Here is a 23,720-nt window from a genome sequence, read left to right as displayed (position 1 = left end):
TAATATAATATAGTAAAAGGTGTATGACAGTAATCTATCCTGAGTCACAATAAATAAATAAATAAGTTAATTAATTAAAATAAATAAATAAATAGTATATTCAGACTGAGGTTGACAACAGGCAAATGCAAAAAAGCCAAGCTGTATTTCCTAAGGAAAATTAATTCCTTATTAATTTAGTTCGTAGACTTAGACCATGATGGAGATCTTTCAGTACATACTTTGTACATATTTCCTCACGGTTACCATCATTTTAACCTCTCCCTAATGTTTTATTTTTAAATAAGCTTATTTTTTTAAAAAATTATAAAAAATATCAAAATAAATGACCTTAAGTGTTCTCAGTTTGGTCGGCACAAACTTTGAACTTTGTTCTAAACTATTGATGGAGATACTAAGCTCATTAGCATAAATGTAAAACATATATGTTACATGTATGTAAGCCTACATACAGACACGCTGCAAATGCAAGTACAAATGATATAAATCACAAGAAACTTTTGATAAAAGTGGAAAGCATACCATATTTTTATATTAAATATAAAGCAGTTCTTAGAAGTGAATATTTACCATCATATTCTTAAAACATCAGAAACAGGCTGTATGAAAACCTTGGTAGTTAGCTTGTATAAAGGAGAGCAGTAACATTTGTTTTTCTCACAACAAAGTAAAATGAAGCCACATGGTTATTACTGAATATTATTGTTATAACTATAGCTAGATTAGCCTGAAGGACAACAGATTAAACACAGCCAGTACAAAAAAGTCAAAGGGTGTGACGTATTACAGGAAAAATTGCTATTTTCACACCAAACTTGCGTATGCAGACTTACCATAGATAATTATAAAAGTGTGAATGTGACTTAGATCTCAACCACTCCATACATTCGTTGATTGATTACATTTGTAATTCTTCCCATAAATATTGATTTATGCTTTAATCAATATTGAATGGTGAGTTGTGGTTATTGTTTACATTCATGAGTTCATTTAATTTTTTATAATTCCATTTATTTTTGTAGTTGATAAATTACAGGTCTGCCCTCCATTCTCATACTCTCTCTGTAGACAGTCACACTGTGTATTGAGAGATCAAATCTTTTGTGTCCAGACTCCATCTTCGAGAACCAGACCTAAGGTTGAACTCAATTTAAATAGCGAGTTGATACCTAGCACCACTGTTCGGGCTACTCCCTAACAAGACCTGTGTCTATCACCAGTTGCCAGGTTATTTCCAATAAATCTGCACCCCCCAGGTTATTAGCCATTCCTGACACTTCACTTCCTAACAACCACCAATCAGAACAAAAGCAGAAGTTAAGTTTACGGTTTGCATCCCAGCATCAGCCAAGTATGTTAAAAGAAATCATGGTACCCCAACCGGATGTGTGTCAGGCTAGATTCCTGCTTCTTGCCTCTAGAAATGCTTGCCTGAAACTGTGCTCAGGCTCTCTCCCATTTTCCTGCCTCAGGGACAGTGGTGTTGCCCAAGGTTGACTTTCAATAAAGGGACCCTAATGCAATTACATCAGAATCAGATCTTTGGTGGTCCTTCTGGGGTCCATGAACATTTCCTAGCACAACAGTATAAACATAGATAGTATTTCTTCTGTCCAGCATGGATTCATTTATTGCTTCAAGGTTGTCCCTGCAGCACTGTAAAAGAGCTGTGGAAGTGATGTCTCAGACCCTCTTCTGATATCAGTGAGAACTTGATCAGTTTCTCACCCTTCAATAGGATATTGATTACAGGTTACCAGGAAAGGGAAGTTCTTTCTAGCCTCACATTATGAAAGGTTTTTGTCATGAAGAGGGTTAGGAATTTGTAAAATTGCTCTCGATATTTATTTGTATGACCATATGATAAGACTTTTAAAATATTAACTTAGTAGTAGCAGTTGTTGAAAAAGTCACACATTTTAGATATCTCATCTGGTCACAGTATGTAATTGTCCAAGAATGTCATGGGTTCAATTGTAAATATTTTGTCAAATATTTTTCTTTTATGTTCCCAAGGTCTACTGACTTGCAGTTTTCTTATTTATCAAGTTTCAGTATTATAGTAAATACTTAAATGGAGATGGGGAATGCCCACCTTTAGTGGAGTGACTCGTCAAGGCTTTGCATATTTTTTACTTAAGGTGCCTTTTTGTTTGTTTTGGTTTTCACCTTTTTTGTGATTTTAAGGTTCTTCTTGAGAGAAAAGAAGCACAGATATAGGTAGAGAAGTGGGAAAGATCTGGAAAGAGTTTGAAGAAATAATATGAAAATATGATTTATCAAAAAATTAAATCAAAGACCTACTAAAAGATAGGAAATTAGAGGATGAATTTAAAAATACATATATTTGGTCCAATGTTAATTATGTAATTTTTTCACAAAGCCTAGTATGGCTTATATTAAAACACCTATGTTGTGGCATCTTATAAATATATGCCCAAGAGTGGTATAGCTGAGTCTTCAGGTAGATCTATTTCCAAATTTCTGAGGAATCCGCAGATTGATTTTTAAGGTGGTTGTACCAGTTTACACTCCCAGCAATGGAGGAGTGTTCTTCTTTCTCCACATCATTGCCAACTTCTTTCTTCTCCTACTATTCTGTCATAAGACATTCACAACTTGCCCATTTTATCAAAATAAAAAATATAGTATTAGTGGATAAAATAGAGAGCTATGTGTAAGGTTTATATATAAGGGGAGAGACAGAGACAGACAGACAGACACACAGAGAGACAGACAGATACACACACACACACACACACACAGAGAGAGAGAGAGAGAGAGAGAGAGAGAGAGAGAGAGAGAGAGAGACAAAGACAGAGACAGAGACAATTTAAAACCATACCTGAAGAACTTAAATACACCTTGGTGGGACTAAATAGATGGTTCAGTAGCTAAGTGCATGAATTGAAATGTGGTGAACTGAGTTTGTTCCCAGCACAAATAAAAGGACAATATTTAATGTCTCTGATCTCTTTGATAGCACTTGCACTCATGTGCACATACTACTATGGACACCTATAATTAAAAAAAGAATAAAAGGAGCTCAGATTTTAGGTCAGAGATTATCATGGGGTGTTAAGAATAGATGCTCTCAGGCTATTTAAAACATTCAGCTTGTAGGCTGGAGAAGTAGCAATAGAGAGAACAGAAGTTCAGCAATGTATAACTGAAATCATGAGAAGTAAGGACCTCCGAGATCATGTTGGTTGCTTTAGAGGAGATTATCCATGATGGAATTCTAAACTCAACTTGAAGATGGAAACTAACACTGTAGACAATTGGAAATATGACACAGGAAGATATTTAAAGAATAATCTGAAGTTTCTGGCCTGAGTTCTATTGAGGCTAAGTGTTAACTAAGATGTAACCATTAATGAAAAATACGTCTGGTGGCTATAACAGCAATTATGTCGTAAATATTCCTACAAAATCAACTTATTTAGTAGCATATAACAATTGACATTGCACCACAATTAATGTGTAATACAAAATGAATCATTACTTTGTTTCTTTTCTTACCCTGGGGAATGGCACTGTTCTATGTTTCATGATAGTTCCTTTAATTTTACACTTTGTGTTCTGAATATTCCCTGATGGCAGATTCTCTTTAGAATATTAATATTCACACTTGTGTTTAAATGAAAATGTACTTGCCCCAGTGTTTTCATTTGCTATAGTACATCGCCGGTATGTCTCCTGAATTAGCCACTAACTTTACAACAAATCCATAGTTGTTCAAGTATCTTCTCCTTGATTCCACTTATTAACTATTGTGTTTAATATACTCTATCTATATGTCCTAATACTCTTTATAGCCTCCAGTGTGGCACTTAAGACATTGGTGGAACCAATGTATGATTAGTTTCATTATTTACTCTCTGAATAGAATTGTTCAAAGTAATTCTAATTCTACATTCTCTTTCATACTTAATAAACACATTATTTTTATGATAGGCAAAATTTAGGCAGAATTTATTGCTTACAAATTTGGGTCTGAGCAGGCATGACACATTCATGTGACTAGAAGCATTCCTACAACAACCTTCAGATTCTACTAGCAGATTCATCCAAATTCTCACCAGTGAACAGAGCTGACACCTGAACTGTCCCTCTCATCTGAAATCCCGTTTCTGTCATAGCTAAAAAAAAAAACAACAAAAAAAAACCAAAAAAAAAACAAAACAAACAAACAAACAAACAAAACAATGCAATTTTAAAACAGGGACGTGTACTCCAGCCATTCCCAATTCTTCTTTAAAATCTATATTTCGAAAACATATTGCTACCTCTCTGTCCATTTTCTGAAGCCTCTTTCTCATCTCCTTTCATAAGGACTTCCAATAACGCATACGTTCATTCTGACTAATGAGACAGCACCCAAATCATCTATTTATGGATCTAAACCAAAAGTTGTACGTCTCAGGGGCAGAAAGTGACTCCCACTGTACGTCTAACTGAAATAACTCACCAGGTGAATACTTACAGTTAGAAAATCTAGGTGTCTCAATGCTTTAAGTATGAGTGGCAGCAAAACAATTTTTCCCAAAACGTATTACCTCAAATTAACTATACCAACTTTTATTTAAAGTGTTCTAAAAGTTTTATTGTTTAAGATGCTTTCCTTGTTATTCTGATTTTTTTCAGACAGTGTCCATTAAAAACAGGTGTGCTTTTGAAATATGAACCCTACGAGAATTTTAAGACGTTCCAAGAGAGTAAGACTATAACAGAATAATGGCTCTCAAATATTGTCCTTTAGTCTTATGACATACTTCAACAACTTTATAGATTTTCTATAAAATTTTCTATGAATACTAATTTTAACCAGAGTCTCACATGATTACTACCCAAAAGAAAGGCAAAATATTGCTATCTCAGTGTGTCTGAAAGAAATTATAAACAGGTGCTTAATAACAAAATTTTATTATGTGTTTAATCAACTCATCATTAAACAGAACAGTTTGTAATGCCATCTAGTGGTTTACTAAGTGAAAAAAAAACTGTCCCTTATGTATCACAGATATATAATTAGAAACATGTCCTACAAGAACTAATATAGTTTTATATATTAACAGAGTCTCTCTGTGTGTACATACAAATATCTATAAAATATGTGTGTGCTGACATCCAAAGGTCCAAATGTCTAAGAGGAATCATCTGGATTATAAGACGGAGAAATGCTTACTTACCTAGTTTTTTTTTTATGTTTACTATAGGTGTGTGAGTCATAGAAATATAAGGATGAAACATAAACCTATAGGAACAATAATTATAAACACCATCACTGACCTTAGCTTTTATCACTTACTGTCCTCTTAAAACATGTAATTACTGAAGTCCAATAAATTAAGCGTCTTCTGAGTACTTGCTTCTTTCTCCAACACACAAATAGTCACAGACACTCATGCACTGGTGACTATGAGATCAAGCCTTTACTAATATATCTTTAAAATCATGCATTAATCATGTAATCCTAATTCATCTCTTCTCTTTATTCTACAGTGTCTTACAAAGGCAGTAGTCTAAAGTAAAATGAAAAGAATTAGATTTTTCTTTAATAATAAAGGTAGCCAAACTTAACAACAAAAAAGTGAAACGGGATGACATATATATCTAAAATAGAAACATGGTATATCCAAAAACATGATTAGTAAAAACTGACGAGGCAAACATTCTAAGAAAGTGTTAAGAAACTTAAAAATGATGAGTATTTTAATATATTGCTAAAAGTATTCCCTGAAAAATAAAATTGTGAAGATGACATAAGACAGTTTTAAGTGATAAGTGTTAAAGAATAGCTGATACCTTGCTAAACGCTAGTGAAAATAATTGAATAACATGAGTAGAAAACAACTGGAATGAACTAGACTATGGGGGGGAGGGCGGCAATGGGGGGAGGGTTGGGAGGGGAACACCCATAAGGAAGGGGAGGGGGGAGGGGGATGTTTGCCTGGAAACCGGGAAAGGGAATAACACTCGAAATGTATATAAGAAATACTCAAGTTAATAAAAAAAAAAAGAACAACAACAACAAAAAAAAAAAAAAGAAAACAACTGGAAGCATCATCATTGTATTCACATGCAATGGGAGTGCAGTGTGTGTGTGTCTAGGAGAGACACAGCTGAAAAATCCAAACCTGGGTTGTATAACGAAATAGACTTATTGTTGCATGGAAGACCTGGAAATCGGCCTTAACTATAATTATGGTGAAATTAGCTAGTTAATAATGAGTTAATAATGGGTAATGGTAATTCCCTAGCATTTGGTCTTTTATACCCCCTTTATGTCTCCGTCACTATCATTTTAAAGAGTAGTATTTTAGGGAGTTTTTCTACCAAAAAATTGTACTTTCATAAAGTTATACATTAATTATCCTTTGCAAGGCAAAGAATTTAAGGTCCAGTTATTTGCAATACTACCCACTTGCTCTGCATCTAGTGAAAATGAGGTTTATTTGTCTAAAGATGTAGAATAAGGAAAACTGTATCATCTGAATTAAATAAACACCGTGGGAGAATAAGAAAAGGGTATTCAACAGACCTTTAAAAAAGTTAAATAAATGAGAAGGAAGAATGTAGATCCATAAGTCAGAGTGGAACAAAGCAATTCTTATGAGGTTGAGAACAATTTTGAATCCATCCCAATAAAAATAGCGCTTCAGGTCACTTGTCTGGCGAGGATGAGAGCGATGTGTTGCTGTTTCCTTGTCCTCCTCGGGGCAGCTGTGCGGCCAGAAACAATATTGTTAATCCAAACATTAAATGTCACTACTAAATATAGCAAGGACTGATATAAATACAGAAAAAAGAAGAAGAAACAATAAACCTGTTCAGTGTTTGTGTGCACCAAGTCTAACTCCGTCCTGTGTTGATTTTATTCTATAATTCCCTGCATTTACTAACTTGATGTGGGTCTCTTTGCATGAAGAAGGCATTTGAAATGGGGTTTAATGGAAAGAGGACGTATTTAAAAAAACCAGCTACACTCAACTCTAATTTTATAGTATCATGTTTCATGTTATTGGTTTCACATTACACAATATGGACTCCCTAGAAAAAAAATTTAGTTAAAAAAAAGAGAACAAATTAATCACTAAAATTTTGTAAATTTATGTAAGTACCTTAGGATGTATATTATGTTTCCCAAGATAGTAGGTTTAATCCTGCAGAAAAAGTAAATAGTCACATATGTGTGTTTGGGAGTTGTGAGTTCAATAAACATAAATTAATATTTATAAGTGTAGCTAAGGATCACACATAATCCTTAGAACACTGAATCTCTCAAAGCGAACCTAACACAATCTAAAAGTGAAATTCCTAGAAAGTCTACTTCCCTTGTTATCCCCCACTGAATCCGTAATAATTGCCTGTTCACTTGGCATGGAACATATTCCAAGAATAATAACTGGATTTAACTGCCCTTAGATTATTATCTGGTTTCTGGGAACATATAACTTTGATTATGCCTTAATTCTACTTCTGATCGAATCAGTTAGGGGAAATAAATAAATTCATTACACAGCAGGGGCTGTATTGTTATTAATCAGATCATCTTTACAATCAAATAAGTTGAAGGCACCTTGCTGAGATTAAAGATGAGAATCCCTGCGACGATATCATAATATTGGTGAAGACTTGAGCAGAGCAAAGCAAACACATTCTGAAATTCTGGCAGTCAAGCTCCATCCATTTTGGCTATGTGAACTCTATACTGTACTCTTTTTTTTCTACTGGACATATGGTCACCTATAGCCATGGCTCATGCATCAAAGTCAGTACCAACAGGAAACTCACCTGCTCTTTGTTACAAGTTGGAAAACATAGACGTTTCTGATTGGCCTAATTTGATTCAGGTGGCCAGCACAGAATCAGTCAACCCTAGGAATGTGTGACAGATGTGATTGTCTTAGCTTGCCTTAGATTCTGTGGCATTTTGGTCTACAGAGCTATTGTACTGTTAGCACAGAAAGGGGGAGGGGGAACCCCCTTGGAGGAATGGGATGAGGAACTGTTGGAGGGAGGACAAGGAGGAGGGGATAAAGTCTGGACTGTAAAAAAAAAAGAGATTAAAGATAATTTTTAAAAAAGAGGGGACTGAGGGTATCTATTGAGACCTAGCTCCAAAAGTAAGAATAGATTTGAACTAGGTACTGCTTGAAATGTCTTCCCCATTTCAGTGGGTGCTAACACATATTATTTCTCCTTCTCCAAACACTTATTTATGCTAGGAACAAAAACTATATACTATTGTTCTGACAAAGAGACCTACATTTCTGTGACACGTTGACCCAAACAAATTCTGATCTTTTACTTGCCTGGCAGAGATAAGTTGACAAATCCCCAACAAAAGCACATACTGAAAGTTCCATTCTTGGCTTATATCCAATTACACCATTTGAGTTAGAGCAGAGTGTCATTTTTCATTTTGTATAGCAAATATATGTAAGAGTTCAAGGATAGGAAATCCATAAATAATGTTCTCTTACCTTTTAGAATCCCAACCCCAAATTTCTAACTAAAACAAAAAGTAAATTAGAAAAATGATACAACAAAGTGGACAACTAAGGGAATAATAAATGTGTGTGTGTGTGTGTGTGTGTGTGTGTGTGTGTGTGTGTGTGTGTGTGTGTGTGATTGTAGGACATTTCCTCCATTTTAAAAGATTTTATTGGGGGCAAAAGTGGAATATAGTTAGAAAAGTACTTTGAAACCTCCCTTATGTATTGCATATCATATAATTGCCAGTATATACTGCAAACTAAATTGTCTAAGCATTTTAACTGTGCAAAATTCAGTATGAAATAGTAATTGACAGGATTTCTGATTTGAAGGTATTCTTCCTGGACTTCTCAAAGAATCTGTTTCTGCTTATGCTAATTATCAAAAGTGTTTGAAACATGAAACTTGTCATTTAAGAAAAACATAACAGATAGTATTTTCTTTCATACAAATGTAACCCTAGGACTGCAAACAATTATCCCAAGGAACCTATCTGCTGATGATATACATATTACGTAATATCATTTCACTTTTTCTATGACACATAGTCCATATTCTACAATGCATTCATTGTTTCTCAAGGTAAAGTACAATGCTTATACAATTTTTCTAATCATAACAGTAGCAGCTGAGATTTTCAAAAGCTCTAATCCATTAGCCCACGAACAAGTATTTCCATGACACCAATGCAACAGTTCTGGAATGTATTCAGTGATTAGTTCCCAGTAAGCTCAATAGTTATCTTGGTGCTTCAAAGAGAGAATGGGAACTAATCACAAACCCTGATTGGTTCTTTATCACTGTTTTGAAGTAAGAAACCCATAATTATACATATTTATCTTTTCTAAGTTTTAGAATGACCTGCCCGCTTTGGGGGCAATTCTTCCCTTGGGAGCCCCATTCTCTGAAAACTCTGGGATTTTTCTCACTGTGGTATTTCTTTATTGTAGTTTGTGCCCCAAACATTGAGTAGCACTTCCTCCCATGGAATTTGGGTGCAGGCATCTGTTGACCAGGTCCCTTCAGATCTGGGCAGTGTCTGGACCGCAGGGGACCTGCTGCTTGAGTGCCCCTATCTTCCTGTTCCCAGAGGCCCTATACAGTTTCCTCTTGGACCAGGGATGTGGGCAGGGGTGGGCAGTACTAGCGGTCTCTCCTGCCCTGCAGTCTCCGGAGTGCCCACCTGTCTGGGCGGTGAGCTCTCTCTCCCAAGGGGTTTGGGAGCAGGGAGCTGTGGGCCTGGATCAATGAGGGGGCTCCAGCTCAGTAGCACTTCTTAAGGCTAATTTTCTCAATTATTTTCAAGGACGTGTGTGAGAGTTGGGTGTTGGATGCATATATGCATGCATGTTGCCTTGACACAAATGTATGTGGAGGATGTGTGATATGTATACAGAGTCCTAACTTGCTATCTGCTTGTTTTCCTTCTTAATTCTCTGATTTGCTTTTCCAAGCAGGGTCTCCCGATTGAATTTAGATGCTACCTCCAAGCGTAATCCAGCTTACTCTAGGAATTCTCATGCCACTGTTTCCAGGAAGATGCTTACTTAGATTACAAAGGGGCTACCAAACATTCCTGGCATTTTTTATTAATTAATTATTCTATTTATTTACATCCAAAATAGTGTTCCCTCCAAGCCCCTGCAGATTTCTTCCCACCACCCCCCATCCTTGTTGCCTCTAAGAGGGCACCCCCCCCCCACATCCTCCTAACCTGGGGCAACAAATCTCTACCGGATTATTCATATCCTCTCCCACTGGAACCAGTCTAGGCACCCATCTGCCACATAGGTGCGAGGGCCTTGGACCAGCCTGTGTATGGTCCTTGGCTGGTGGCCCGGTCTCTGGGAGCTCCCGTGAATTTGACCCAACTGTCACCATCCGTCCATCTGTGGGGCTGCCATCCCCCTCAGTTTCTTCAATTTAGGGGTTCCCAACCTCTGTGCATTGCTTGGCTGTGGGTATTTGCACCAGTCTCAGTAAGCTGTTGGGTAGAGCCTCTCAGAGGACAGCCATGCTACAATCCCGTTTGCAAGCACAACATAGCATCAGTAATAGTGACAGGGAATAGTGATCTGCCTCAGGATGCCTCCCAAGTTACTGGTAGGCCCTTCCTTCAGTTTCTGCTCCATTTTTGTTTCTGCGGTTTTGTTGTTGTTGTTGTTGTTTTGTTTTGTTTTGTTTTGTTTTAAGACAGGAGCAATTTGCATGTTCATAGTAGTTGTATTCATATTTGCCAGAAACCAAAAGCAACTCAGATGTCCCTCAACCTATGAATGTGGTTCATTTCCAGAGTAGAATACTATTCAGCTATTAAAAACAGGGACATCAGGAATTTCGCAGCAAATGGATGGAAATAGAAAATATCATCTTGAGGGAGGTAACCCAGACCCAAAAGACATACATGGTATGTATTCACTGATAAGTAGGTATTGATCCAAAAGTACATAATGTCCATGATACACCCCACTGACCTGATCCTGGCTATCTAACTGTGTTCTGGGAATCTGAACTTTGGCAAGTTCTTTATCCACTGAGCCTTCTCTTTGACTCTATATTTTAAATGTCATAATATGAATTCAAGTTTTTAAAGCCCAATGTTTCACCCACTGGCTTCAATAAAAATGTCTTTAATCTCTTAGAAGACATCTGCTGTAAAACCATGATTTGTGGCAAATAAGTGTACAGACTTAAGAATAAACACAGTAGTCTAGCTTTAGCTTCATTTTTAACCAATGCTGGGTCATGTCTACCCTCCCTCGTCTGATAAATGAAAATGCTAATTATATGTCCATATTTCTGTATGCACCATATAAATATTACAGCACCCATATAGGACAGCGAGAAGAAAATAATCCACTATTAATATTCCTTCAATATCTTAAATTTTCATTCATAGGCATTCTAAAATTATTTAATATACTATGATATGTATTATCTAATATGTTGCATGCAAATCATGTTTCAAAATTAAATTATTTATTCAGTATGAATCTCAAATTTTTAAAAATGCATGACTTATCAGGCATTTAATTCACTCAAATAACGCTAAATCTCCTGAAATGCAAAAGAAATTAATTCCCCTCCTGAAATGCAAAAGAAATTAATCCCCCCCACACACACAAAATCACAGACTAAAATAAAAACAAACAAAACTCCTGGAGTCTATTTTAGTCAAATTATTATATTCTTGAAGTACTCACAAGGAAAAGTAAACAAAAACATTTGAGATATACCTGCTGAACATTTTCAACATAAGTGTTTTTATTTGATAATGTGACATAAAAATATGAAACTGAAACTTGCTACCCGACAGCCAGCAGTTAGGTGAAAGCGAAGCATTCTTCATCGTGATTTAAAGGTAGCACATGGTTTTCTTTAAGAAACCAACATGCCGTTGGTTGCTCCCAACTGTAAAACTACTGAGATAGGCTTGTGGCCGAATTGTGTCTTTAATTCTCACAAACCAGAAAACCACACTTAAGAGATCTGCCTTCTTACTCCTGTGACTCTCTGCTTTCTGAGGTTTTACTAAGACATGTATGTGTGTCTAAGTGCTAACCTGTAAGTTTTATTAAACTGTATTCTAAAAAAAATAAGGCCACAATAAATTGAGAAAAGAGACATATCAATTCATCTTCTCACACTTCATACTATGATTAACTCAACAAAGATTTGTATATAGAAGAAAGAGTTAGAGGATGTTCACTAGTCTTCAGTATGCTTCAATGAAACTAAAAATGTCGTTTGCTGAATTGACAAAACAGAATAGTTCTAGCAGTTTCTGTGTGAATATAAATGAACTGAACATTTCCTCCATAAAGGAAACTAGACGAGATTATTTTTCCCACTTCAATTCTTTCCTTTCTAAGTTCAATAAGAAATCCTCAATTATTGTCTTAAAGTGAGGTATGGCCAATGATATTTTAATATGTGCCCCAAAGTCCCAAGATATTTATCAATGTAAAGATAATTTATACTGTTTTATTTCATGCTGTTTGGGGGTAGTGATTTGATAGCAGGGTCCAATTGCCACCCAATAGGGAGCTGTTCATAATGAGACTTGTGGACTTAGGAAGGAGCAGTCATGTTCAGTGTCCTCAGGGAGACTCTGTCTATGGTCCCTCAATTTTCAGTCAAGCCACATGGTAAACTGCTGTTTATAAGTCTTCGTGTTTCCAAGCAGGAATTTGTTAGAAAAAAAGAAACAAAAAACAAACAAACAAAAAAAAGCAAAATACCTCAAGTCTCTCTTCTTCACAGATTTTCCATTTTCCCTACGGGTAAAGGAGTAAGATTTCTGATTAGAGACAAAAGGGACAGGGAAGACATTGAACTTAACTCTTTCTCCTTTGGAATCCATGTAATAAATTATATAAGGATAACTCCAGTAGAGGAAGCTTGTGGTTTTCCAGCTCTGACTATACATGGGTGAATAAGAGGCATTCTTTGATGGGGTGTTAGCAAACTCTGACTTCCAATGTACCATTTGTCATAAATAACAGTAGTGCATATATTTCCTTCTGTTGGACTCCTACTTGAAATCCTCCCTTCTCAAGTCGCACATTATATTTATTGATGAAGGCTCTCATTTTAGCCCACTGAAACTTAACTCCATCCATCTCTTTCGCATGGCTTCCAGTTGCACTATTGGCAGGAAATGTCAATTCCACTGCCATGTTTGAATTGATTAATAGGATTGAACATAGGAAATAGCCAATAAATGTTTTGGAGTAAATTAATTAAAAACACAATAAAGATTCCATAGGAAAAAATATTGCTAGTATAGACATTATAAGCCATAAACAACCAGTAATATTACTCAGAAAGTATGTTCCAGTCCACTGGGGTACTAAATCTAAACGTGAATTGTCAGTTCCTTCATAGACCAACCCTAACTCCTAGATTTCTGGATTTTGTAGAGTTAGGGAGACATTTTCAGCAATTGAACATCATCTGAAATATAAGGCATTTTTTTTTCTCTCAGACAGTTCATCTGTAGGCTTGTCTATGGTACTTTGTGCCATTCATTACAAGTGAAAGATATAGGAGTTTTATTGATAGTAAGAGAGGTCCCTTGGGACCACGAAAAGAAAAGAAATCCTTTTCAAACATATGTGTTCTTATTCTTCTTGCACAGCAATCTTTCTGTTTGAGAACAGCTGTTAGATTCCCCAGGGTCTTGTTATACACCTTATGTCCACTTTGAAAATACACAAGTGGACATATTATACAAAATAAGCATGTATGTTTATGTATATAATCATCTATCTTTGTATGTGGTCTCACAGACATAGTCCACTAAAGGTTTTAAATAATTTTAAGGTTAAAATAGAAAATTGAAAGCATGGAGTTGAGATTATCAATATAGATTTAAAAGAAATACGTACCATATGGAGACCAAAAAAATGTAGGAGTATTATTAACATTTATTTTCTGAAGCATTGAAAAATAATCAGACATTATTTTATATATAATAAAAATAGTTATTTTAGGTCATCCTATAATGTCTTAGAAAATAAGCAAAGAGTTTTCATGTCCTATCTATTTAAAAGGAAAACAACAACAACGCACTCTTGTTGAACTTCCTCTGAGATTTGGTAAAATATTATGTAAAGTTCAGCGGCCAGATTGCCTTGGTTTTCCTATTCTGAACTGAACATGACCTTATTCCATATACCATCTTCCTTCTCAAAATTGAGAAATTAGTGATTTATGGCGCCCTGTCACTTTGGGAGGAGGAAACCTACCGTGAATGATGTTGCACTTTGTTCCGGCATGCAGAGTGTTGAGCAAATATTTCTCTTTTCTTACCTCTTTCTGTATTGTTTCTTCACTGGTATCCCTGGGAGATACCAACTCAACATGAAACTTTCTGGCACCGAGATCTTGAAATGAGGTGAAATGCCCAACTACACTTTTGTTTTAAGATCAGTGCTCCTGATCAAATCCCTCAAGCCTACAGGAAGAAGCTATTAAAATAGATTCCCTACGTGTTCATTTTAAGTGGGTCAGAAGGTTACAAAACAATATGAAATAGCACACTAGAGCTCTAAAAATGATTTATATTTTCTTACATTTATTAATACTAATAATTCTGAAAGCTTTATAGAAGGAGAAATAGTCTTGAAAAAATATCATGTCCATCTGTGGCCATATGGGGTTTGTAAAAAATCCCTTACACTCAGTTTTATATTCCCATTTCTAAATCTATAGGAAGTTTAGTTTTTGTCTCAAGCATAAACTTTCCTTCTCTTTCCTAGATACAAAGTTATTCTTTACATTGGCAAATAAGATGTTAGATTTCAGGGACTCTGTGATATATATAATCAAGAAAACAGGCACAGTATGGAGAACTAATTTAAAATGAGTTTAGAATGATTATTGGCAACAAAGTTAAAGAAAATCTTCAGCACTAACAGTTCTTGTTAACAAATTTTTGTTGGGATAATACAAGGTCATGGTGTAGATTTTTAATAAGAATATTTTATACCTTCTCTGCATAGACTAAACAAAACAAATGTATGGTTGTAGTCAGTTTAGCACAAACAGAACAAAGCATGGGGCCTTGAACCCATGTTCGTATGAACAGTGCATACGTGGAGAAGGGATACAACAATGTTCATCAGGGCAGCTGTAACATTTCAATAATTGATCATATACTTATGCATATGCATATGCATAAGAAGTTAGACAGCTAACTTTGTGTGTTTACTGATGTAAAGTATTATCAAATAAAACCAACAACAATAAAACTTTCCTTTTAGATAAATTTCTCACTTCTAGCAGCTGGATAAGCAGAATGTGCAGCTTTTACTCTGTGTCACGTTATTTGGAAATAACTCACGGAAATAAAAAAAGGTAAAGGTTTTAGAATTTAAGAATACTATCAATTTAAATAAGGAGAATAATTTCCAAAAGTTTTAATAATCTGTAAGTTTAAAGTATTGCACACTTTTCATGTTATTGACCTTTTGATATAACTATTAATTAAAATGTTTGAAAGCTAAAATTATTGCATTCAATATTAAAATTTTAAGTCTTATTTCTTTATCTCCTTTCAAAGATGTACGTTTTCATTGAAAGTTAAAAGTTCTGTATTTTTAATTATATTTCCAAGACACAAAGAATTCAGACTTCCTTTTAAATAACATGACAAACGCAAATGCTCCAGAAAAAAAAAATTCCCAGTGGAATATACCTTAAAAAGCATAGAAAGCTTTGTATATATCATGTTACTCTTGTGGGAGTATAAGACAAATCTTCAGAGGCTAGAATGAAAGCCATACAAAAATTGCAAGCTCTCTCTCAAGCTGTAGACATGGTGGGGCACTTACTAGCTATGGTCATCCTAGAAGTGGACTTCAAGGCTAGGTTATGCCACAGCTACTGGCTCCCAGAAAAAAAATATAGAAAAGAGATTTTTGCTATCCAGGTAGCTGAAAAGATCAGTGGGGGAGGTCTGGTTTTACTCTCTTGCCTTGACAAAGACCAGGGCTAAGGAGGGAAAGGTTTATTTTGACTTACGTATAGTTTTCTGTTGGTGGAAGTTGATGGAGAAACTCAAGGTGGAACTTAAAGCAGAAACTATGGAGGAACACTTCTTGCTGGCTGGCTTAAATGCTTATGTCTGTCTTTCTTCTTCGTTCTTCTTCTTTCCTTCCTTTCTTTCTCTTCTTTCTTTCTTTCTCTCACTTTTATTTCATTTGGAATGGCATGCATGGGCCCTGTGTCAAAACTACTCCTGAGCCCCCTTCCCTCTTCCAACTCCTTCCGTGTCCTCCTTCTCACCCAAATTCTTGGTCTCTTCCTGAATGATTATTCTTAGATGTACTAATTTGTGACAAACAGTATATTGAGTATATCTAATATTGCTTATATGAACATGTCTTCATGTCTGACCTCCTTTGATCACACAAACTTTTAGTGAGCTCATTCCATAGGAAACTAACTCTGAATGCCTTCAGAAGCCATTGACTATCAGTACTCTCTGTACATTGGGGGGCTTTACATGAATTCCACTTTCTAATTATGCCTGTTAAACTGGGGTCTTCTTAGCTAACTTTATTCTACAGCACTGCATGGTATGTCTAGGAACTGGTAAGGATCACAGTGAACTATGTATTAATAGTTCCTCATGTATTAATAAAGAATCAAGGTAACAACACGCCCACAGGTGGGTCTAACTTGGGAATCCCTCACATGGACTGTCTTCTCAGATAATTTGAGGTTACCTGAAGTTGACAGTTAAAGCCGGGTAGGACAGAAAGTCATTTGGATTGTGGTGAAGGAAGAGTGAGCTGAGAAAATATCATTCACTAGACTCAATCTTTCTTACTATCAAGTGCAAGTGACAAAACCAATATGAATGATCTTATAGATAAAACCTTAGGCTGTTAAAAATGACACTGAAAGCATTTGAAATTGGAAATATGTAAGGAAACAAAGAATGTACTGTTTCCAGCAGTAAAACATGGATTATAATAAAATGCAAAGTGGATTTTTGTAACCTTGCCTCTTACTTTCTTGAGGTCAATTTCAGGATGATTATGGCCAATAATAAAGACAGGAAAAATAAAATTAAGCATCTTGATTCTCTGCAACCACCTTGTGATTTAAATACCAATTTTATATTAGTGATATTGTACATACTCTGTTCTGCCACAAATTTACATGTGGAAGTCCCAATCCCAGAACCTCATGGTATGACTTACAGAGACTGAGTTTTTTTTTTTTTTTAATTAACTTGAGTGTTTCTTATTTACATTTCGAGTGTTATTCCCTTTCCCGGTTTCCAGGCAAACATCCCCCTAATCCCTCCCCTCCCCGTCTTTATGGGTGTTCCCCTCCCCATCCTCCCCCCATTGCCACCCTCCCCCCAACAATCACGTTCACTGGGGGTTCAGTCTTAGCAGGACCAAGGGCTTCCCCTTCCACTGGTGATCTTACTAGAATATTCATTGCTATCTCAGAGACTGAGTTTTATCAAGGCCAATGAAGTTTTAAGGTAGATTTACACCCAGTGCAAGTCATTTCTATAGGAATGAGATTTCTTTCTTTCTTTCTCTCTTTCTTTCTTTCTTTCTTTCTTTCTTTCTTTCTTTCTTACAAAAAAAACAGCAAAAATGCTATAAAAGACAAAGTGCTCAGAGTATACTCTTGCTTCATCTGGGTAAAGGAACTATCTTACTGCAACTTGGTTTCTTTCTGAATCCTCTAGCTTATGAATTACATCATAATAAATATCTGTTGTACAACTTTGTCACAGAAGTACTGACAAAATTACAGTAGTGCAAAAATATAAATAGGAAAGCTGGAAACAATAAAAAGATTTCCTGTTTAAAGCAGCACTTGTTTTTGACAAAGATACAAACTAGGAAACTGAATTTTCCATCTATGTTTCAAAGTAGTTATTAATCAGTTGGTCACACTGCTGTGGTCAAATGCCGAGCTACAACACAATGGAAAATCTAGGGCTCAAATCTACTATAACAAGACTTTTCACTCTGGGAAGAGAGACTTCGTCTGCTTGTTGTTTGTAGGGTTTAGTATTCGTGACACTCACATTACTTTGAAAGATATCAGAAGCTTGTTAAACAGATTCAAGCTGAAGAGATTTATTTTGTCAATCTGTCATAATTTAGCTAAGTTATTTATATGCACATGATAGTTAATTGATAGTTAGCTTGCACTATGCCACAAAACCATGTAAACTCATTAACAAAAAGTTTATAGGAGACACATCTCTCATATGAATGAATTGATTTATGTCCACATTCTTGCATAGAGAAAGCAAAATAATCAAGTGCCAAACTGCCAGAGAATGAGCAAATGTGTTTCTTGTATGCAGTGATATTTCCTTTATGTAGATATTGGAGTAAATGATTTATTTCTCTAAAACTACAGCAAAGTTTTTAACTTTAGCAAAACCAAATTTCAAATGCGCAAGTATAATAAAACAAATTTACTGATGATAGCTAAGGGGTAAAGGTCAGCTCACAATCTCAGTCAAGGCTGAGGAGAGCATCAATTTGGCTACTAATCTGCTTGATGGGTAGTGTGTACTATGTTCTTGTTCCAACTAAACTGGTCAGGAAATAGTCCATAAAAGTAGTCAGAGCAAGAAAAGAATCAAGATAAAACAAAAGCCTTCTTTTTAACAGCTACCTTTAAATTTATGTTACCACACACAAAAAACAAACAAACAAACAAACAAATAACAAACAAACTGTCTCTTTGACTGGGGAAGTATCTTAGCCCTTAGCTTAGCATTGCCTCAATTGCCTATTAGACATGAGCATCTGTCTTACACCCAACACCACACCATTCTTTTTAAATAACAAATTCAACTCTTTGAGAGGCTAGAAAGCATTGTTAATAACATATATTTAAATGTATTCCAACTCTCTTTCAGAAAGCTGGTAATTTTTGATCAGATTCTTGAAAAAAAAGTATCCTTGTAATTACATGGTTTGGGTAGGGCTTAGCCTCCATCTGGCCCTATAACATATATGTAACCAAGAACATTTTCCTCCAAGATCTCAATACTGTGAGACATTCTTCATTTAAGTTGATAAGACAGCCCTCTTCCTTATATTTCCAAGATACAAAATTTCCCATCCCTTGCTCCTTCCCTGGAGTGGACTGATACATGCAACATCACTTCTTTTTTTTTTTTTTTTTTTTTTGGTTCTTTTTTTCGGAGCTGGGGACTGAACCCAGGGCCTTGTGCTTCCACTGGGCTAAATCCCCAACCCCCACCCCCGCAACATCACTTCTTTTGCAACTCCAACAGCAATTATTTTCAAATCCACACATTCAAGGTCATAGCAAATCTTATGATAGATATTCTCTGTTATTTGATCAGGAATAAAGAAACTCATTCATCTTGGATCTGATAAAATACATGTCATGAAAGATTTGGAGGGCAGTAATGGGGGGAGGATGGGGAGGGGAACACCCATATAGAAGGGGAGGGGGAGGGGTTAGGGGGATGTTGGCCCAGGAAACCGGGAAACGGAATAACAATTGAAATGTAAATAAGAAATACTCAAGTTCATAAAGATGGAGAGAAAAAATTACACTTGGTGTTACTTTTGTGGTTTGTTTTCAGTCTTAACATATTTTGGTATAAATTACTGCTATTTTCTGCCACTTTGTTTTGTAGTGTACCAATGCAGTAAGATATATTTCCATTTCTGGTGAGTATTCTGTTTCAGGGTATTTAAGGCTCTAATTTTCTAGAGCCTTGATCAATTCTTCCAATTTTCTGAGGTTTTCTACCTCATCTTAAATAAAAAGAAAGTTTTGTTTTTATGTTTTTAATCCCAAAGAATAGTCTAATTAATTATCTGGTACATAAACACTAATTCAATTTTTAGGCAGAATTATCACAGGACTAAATGTTTTTGATCTTTACCAATGAGTTTTAAACCTCGCTAGAATACTTGTTTATTTGAGAGTCCAATACTCTAAAAATAAACTGTCACTTGAGTTGGTATGTTAAGTAACTCTGTGGCTATTATTACACATGGAAAAAAATCCAATTATTTTCAAAATCACAGTGTTCAAAGACACTATTAATTTTTGTTTGTTTTCATATTTAAAATACTAGTTTTCTAGAGCAGTTGGATATTTTAATTAATGCAGCTCTGTTTAAATAAAAGAAACCAATGTAAATGATTATTTATTTGTCCAGAACAGATTTAATTGTTTAATATTCATAACTAATTCACTTTCATTAGGATTCAGATTATCCTCAGCTCTGAATTTTTACACTGAAACAGTAACTGCCTAAATGAGGTAGCTTCCAAACTGGGAGGAGATCCCCTCTGCTGCCTTGTCTCTGTTCAGTCCTTTATTTCTCTTTGGAAGAAAATTAAAGCTGTCATTCTGGAGCCAAAACAAGAAAACATTTACATAAATAAAGTCTGCACACGTGGATTAGGAAGAAAACACTGACATATCCTTTGTGTTGCTGAGGCTTTTGTAGATTTTGTTTTATCCACAAATATGCAAAGGCAGGAATGCAAAAGACTATGCAAAATAAGAAAGCTACAAACCTTGAGAAGCTTGCATTTTTATTTTATGGCGTAATCAACTCTGTTCCCACAACATACAACCGAAAGGACTGAATTTAAATACTTTTTATGCAGGTGAAATTTCAGTGTCCTAGATGATTGTGTGTGTGTGTGTGTGTGTGTGTGTGTGTGTGTTCATGTGTGCATGTGCATGTGTGCGTGTGTATCCAGGAGTATGTGTTCATATATAGACATCCATGGGGGGAGCCAAATATTAATCTTCAGTTTCATTCTGTAGGGGCTTTCCACCTTGTTATAGTATTGTCTCTCACTGTGAAAGGAGGTTTGATAATTATGCTAAGCTTGCTGACTAGAAAGTCTCAGAGATCTGCTGTCTCTAACTTTCCATCAATGGTTAGTCTAAAAGACTTTGACATATGAAAGAATAGAGAAGGGACTAAGTTTTATTCACTATGAACAAGAATGTGCTGCTGTGCTGTTGTCCTGGACCTGACTACAGAAGAGGCGGTATCGTTTCTGATAGTAAGCACCCATCCTCAGGTTTGGGAGCAGTGTTTGGTGAGTTAAAATCTTAGTCATGTTCCTTCGGGAACCATGTTGTTCTGAGTGCATGTGCATGAAGGTTAAAAGCCTGGGTATGTCAGAGGTTGATATCTATGACTTCCTCAGTTGTGTTTTATGTTTTTTTTTCAGACAGAAACTCACTGAACCTGAAGACCACGGATGCAGCTACACTACCTTGCAAACAACATCCAGGAATTTTCCTGTCTCTACTTTCCCAGTGATGTGGTTATAGATTACATTTTTACATGAGTAATGGAGGTTTTGTATCATGTCCTCATACTTTCATGGCAAACATTTAACTAATGGATCCATCTTCATGGCCCCAGTTACTAATACAATTATACTCTTTCAAAAAACTTCACCCACAGTTGAGAAGTGTAAAACTATGTTCAGTAGCTATAATATATTTTTAAATTTAAATATATATATACACATATATATACATACATGCACACATATACATTTAATTCAATCCTTTAAAGATTAAAACTATTTTCAACATTTATATCAGTATAGAAAACATACAGATATTGTTATTATTATTAAATAATGGAGTATAACCTTACAAAACATCATTATATTAGATATAAGAATTAATCTGCAGACTATATAAAAATGTGTATGTATGTGGAGATTATGGACAAATACTAAATAAGTGTACATAAAAAAGATGAGTATAATCTTGAAACTATAGTGAGGGATGCTTTATACATCATTCTCCATAAATACCAGGAGGTGGTGGGTATAAGGTCGATAGACAGATAGACAGATAAATAGAGACAGACAGACAGGCAGGCAGGCAGGCAGGCAGACAGACAGGTTGATGATAAATGATATACAGTAGATGATGATAGAAATATGATGGATTAAAGTAGATGATAGATAGATAAAATGGAGGTAGACAGATCGATGATAGATAGATGGTAGTTGATGTAGATAAATACATAATATCTTGATAAATAAATAAAAGATAGATGATATTCAGACAGAAAGAAAGACCAATATATACATAGGTGATAGATGATAGAGTGCCCAGAAGACATTCACTAAATTCGTAAATTTGTAGCTACCATCTTTGATACATATATATATATATATATATGCTTATACTCATCATACACAAATACCCATATATATGTGTATATGGGTATACACACACATACACACACACACACACACACACACACACACACACACACATATATATATGGGTATATGTGTATGAAGAGTATAAGCATGTGTAAATTTTGCACTAAATTTTAGAGCAGATTTCTCATAGAGAAAATGAATGACGTGAGGTAGTCAGAGAGTCAGCAATATCCCCTGATTATCTTCATACATATGTGATGATCCTTTTCTTATAATGGGCAACCAGAATAGAGAGTATTCAACAAGGAAAAATAAATTGAACTGATGTTGACACCAATCTTAAATGAATAATCCCAGCAATGTCTTTTCTATTTGCAATGGAATTGTTATAATTATAAAATAAACACATTTTCTTTGCATAATGTACTACCTTCTACATAACATCTAATAAACATAAAATCAATGATGCAAGTGTGTTAATTATCCAAATGTATTTTTAAAATCAACTCCTGTTTTGAAAACATACAGTCGTTCTATAGCATTCTGCATACATCACATTGATTGAATGACAGATTTACATAGCAAAGCAGCTATCCAGGAACAAGGGCAAGAGGTTAGTAGATAGAAGGCAAAGTACTCAAGGTTCATCAACAAATGTTTAAAGAGGTCAGTATTTGTTAATGTTTTGGCCTTTAGGAAAATGGCATCACAACTATCAGACTGAGCCCGGAGAACCCAATAGAAGAATTAAGAGAAGGCCTGAAGAACTGAAGGGGATAACAACCACATAGGAAGAACAACAATATCAACTAGCTGATCAACCGTAGCTCCCAGGGACTAAACCTGGGACTAAAGAATAGAGAAACCCATGGCTCCAGCTACATAGGTAGCAGAAGATTGCCTTATCTAGCATCAATGGGATCTTGGTCCTGTGGACGGTTGATATATTAGTATAAGGGGACATTAGAGTGGCGAGGCAGAAATGGGGAGTTGGTGGGGGTGCACTGTCATAGAAGCAAATGGAAAGGGGGATGAGATGAGGGCTTGCAGAAGGGAAACTGGGAAGTGGAACAACATTTAAGAAATAAATAAGTAAAATAACAAAAGAAAAGAAAAAAATGGCATCACATGCAGTTGAATCCACTGTTCTAGAAAAAGTTTTTCCATATTTTGAGATAACTATTATATACAAATTGTGAGAATTCCTGTTATCTATAGTACTCATAAAAATTATCTGACTCAAATTTGTATGAATATGTTCTTTATGCTGTTGTTTATTAATTCATGGGGTATTAAAATCTGTAATGACCTACTCCCACAAAATAAAAAGTCTAACTGACTCATCTGTTTAGTGTTATCATTTATCAGAAAGATGATTTTCTCCAGAGACAAAAAAGGATGACTCTTAAATTAGAAATATATTTGTAATTAGAACTGGTAAAACTACTAGATTTTTAACTTTATAATATACAGACATCAAAGAGAAAATAGAAGAAATTTATAGAGTAAACCTTTAAAATAAGA

This window comes from Rattus norvegicus, chromosome 7 (genome assembly GCF_021556685.1).
Source record: "Rattus norvegicus strain SHRSP/BbbUtx chromosome 7, alternate assembly SHRSP_T2T, whole genome shotgun sequence".
Classification (NCBI taxonomy): domain Eukaryota; kingdom Metazoa; phylum Chordata; class Mammalia; order Rodentia; family Muridae; genus Rattus; species Rattus norvegicus.
The sequence above is the reverse complement of the archived record's forward strand: the minus strand, read 5'-3'. Positions refer to the sequence as shown.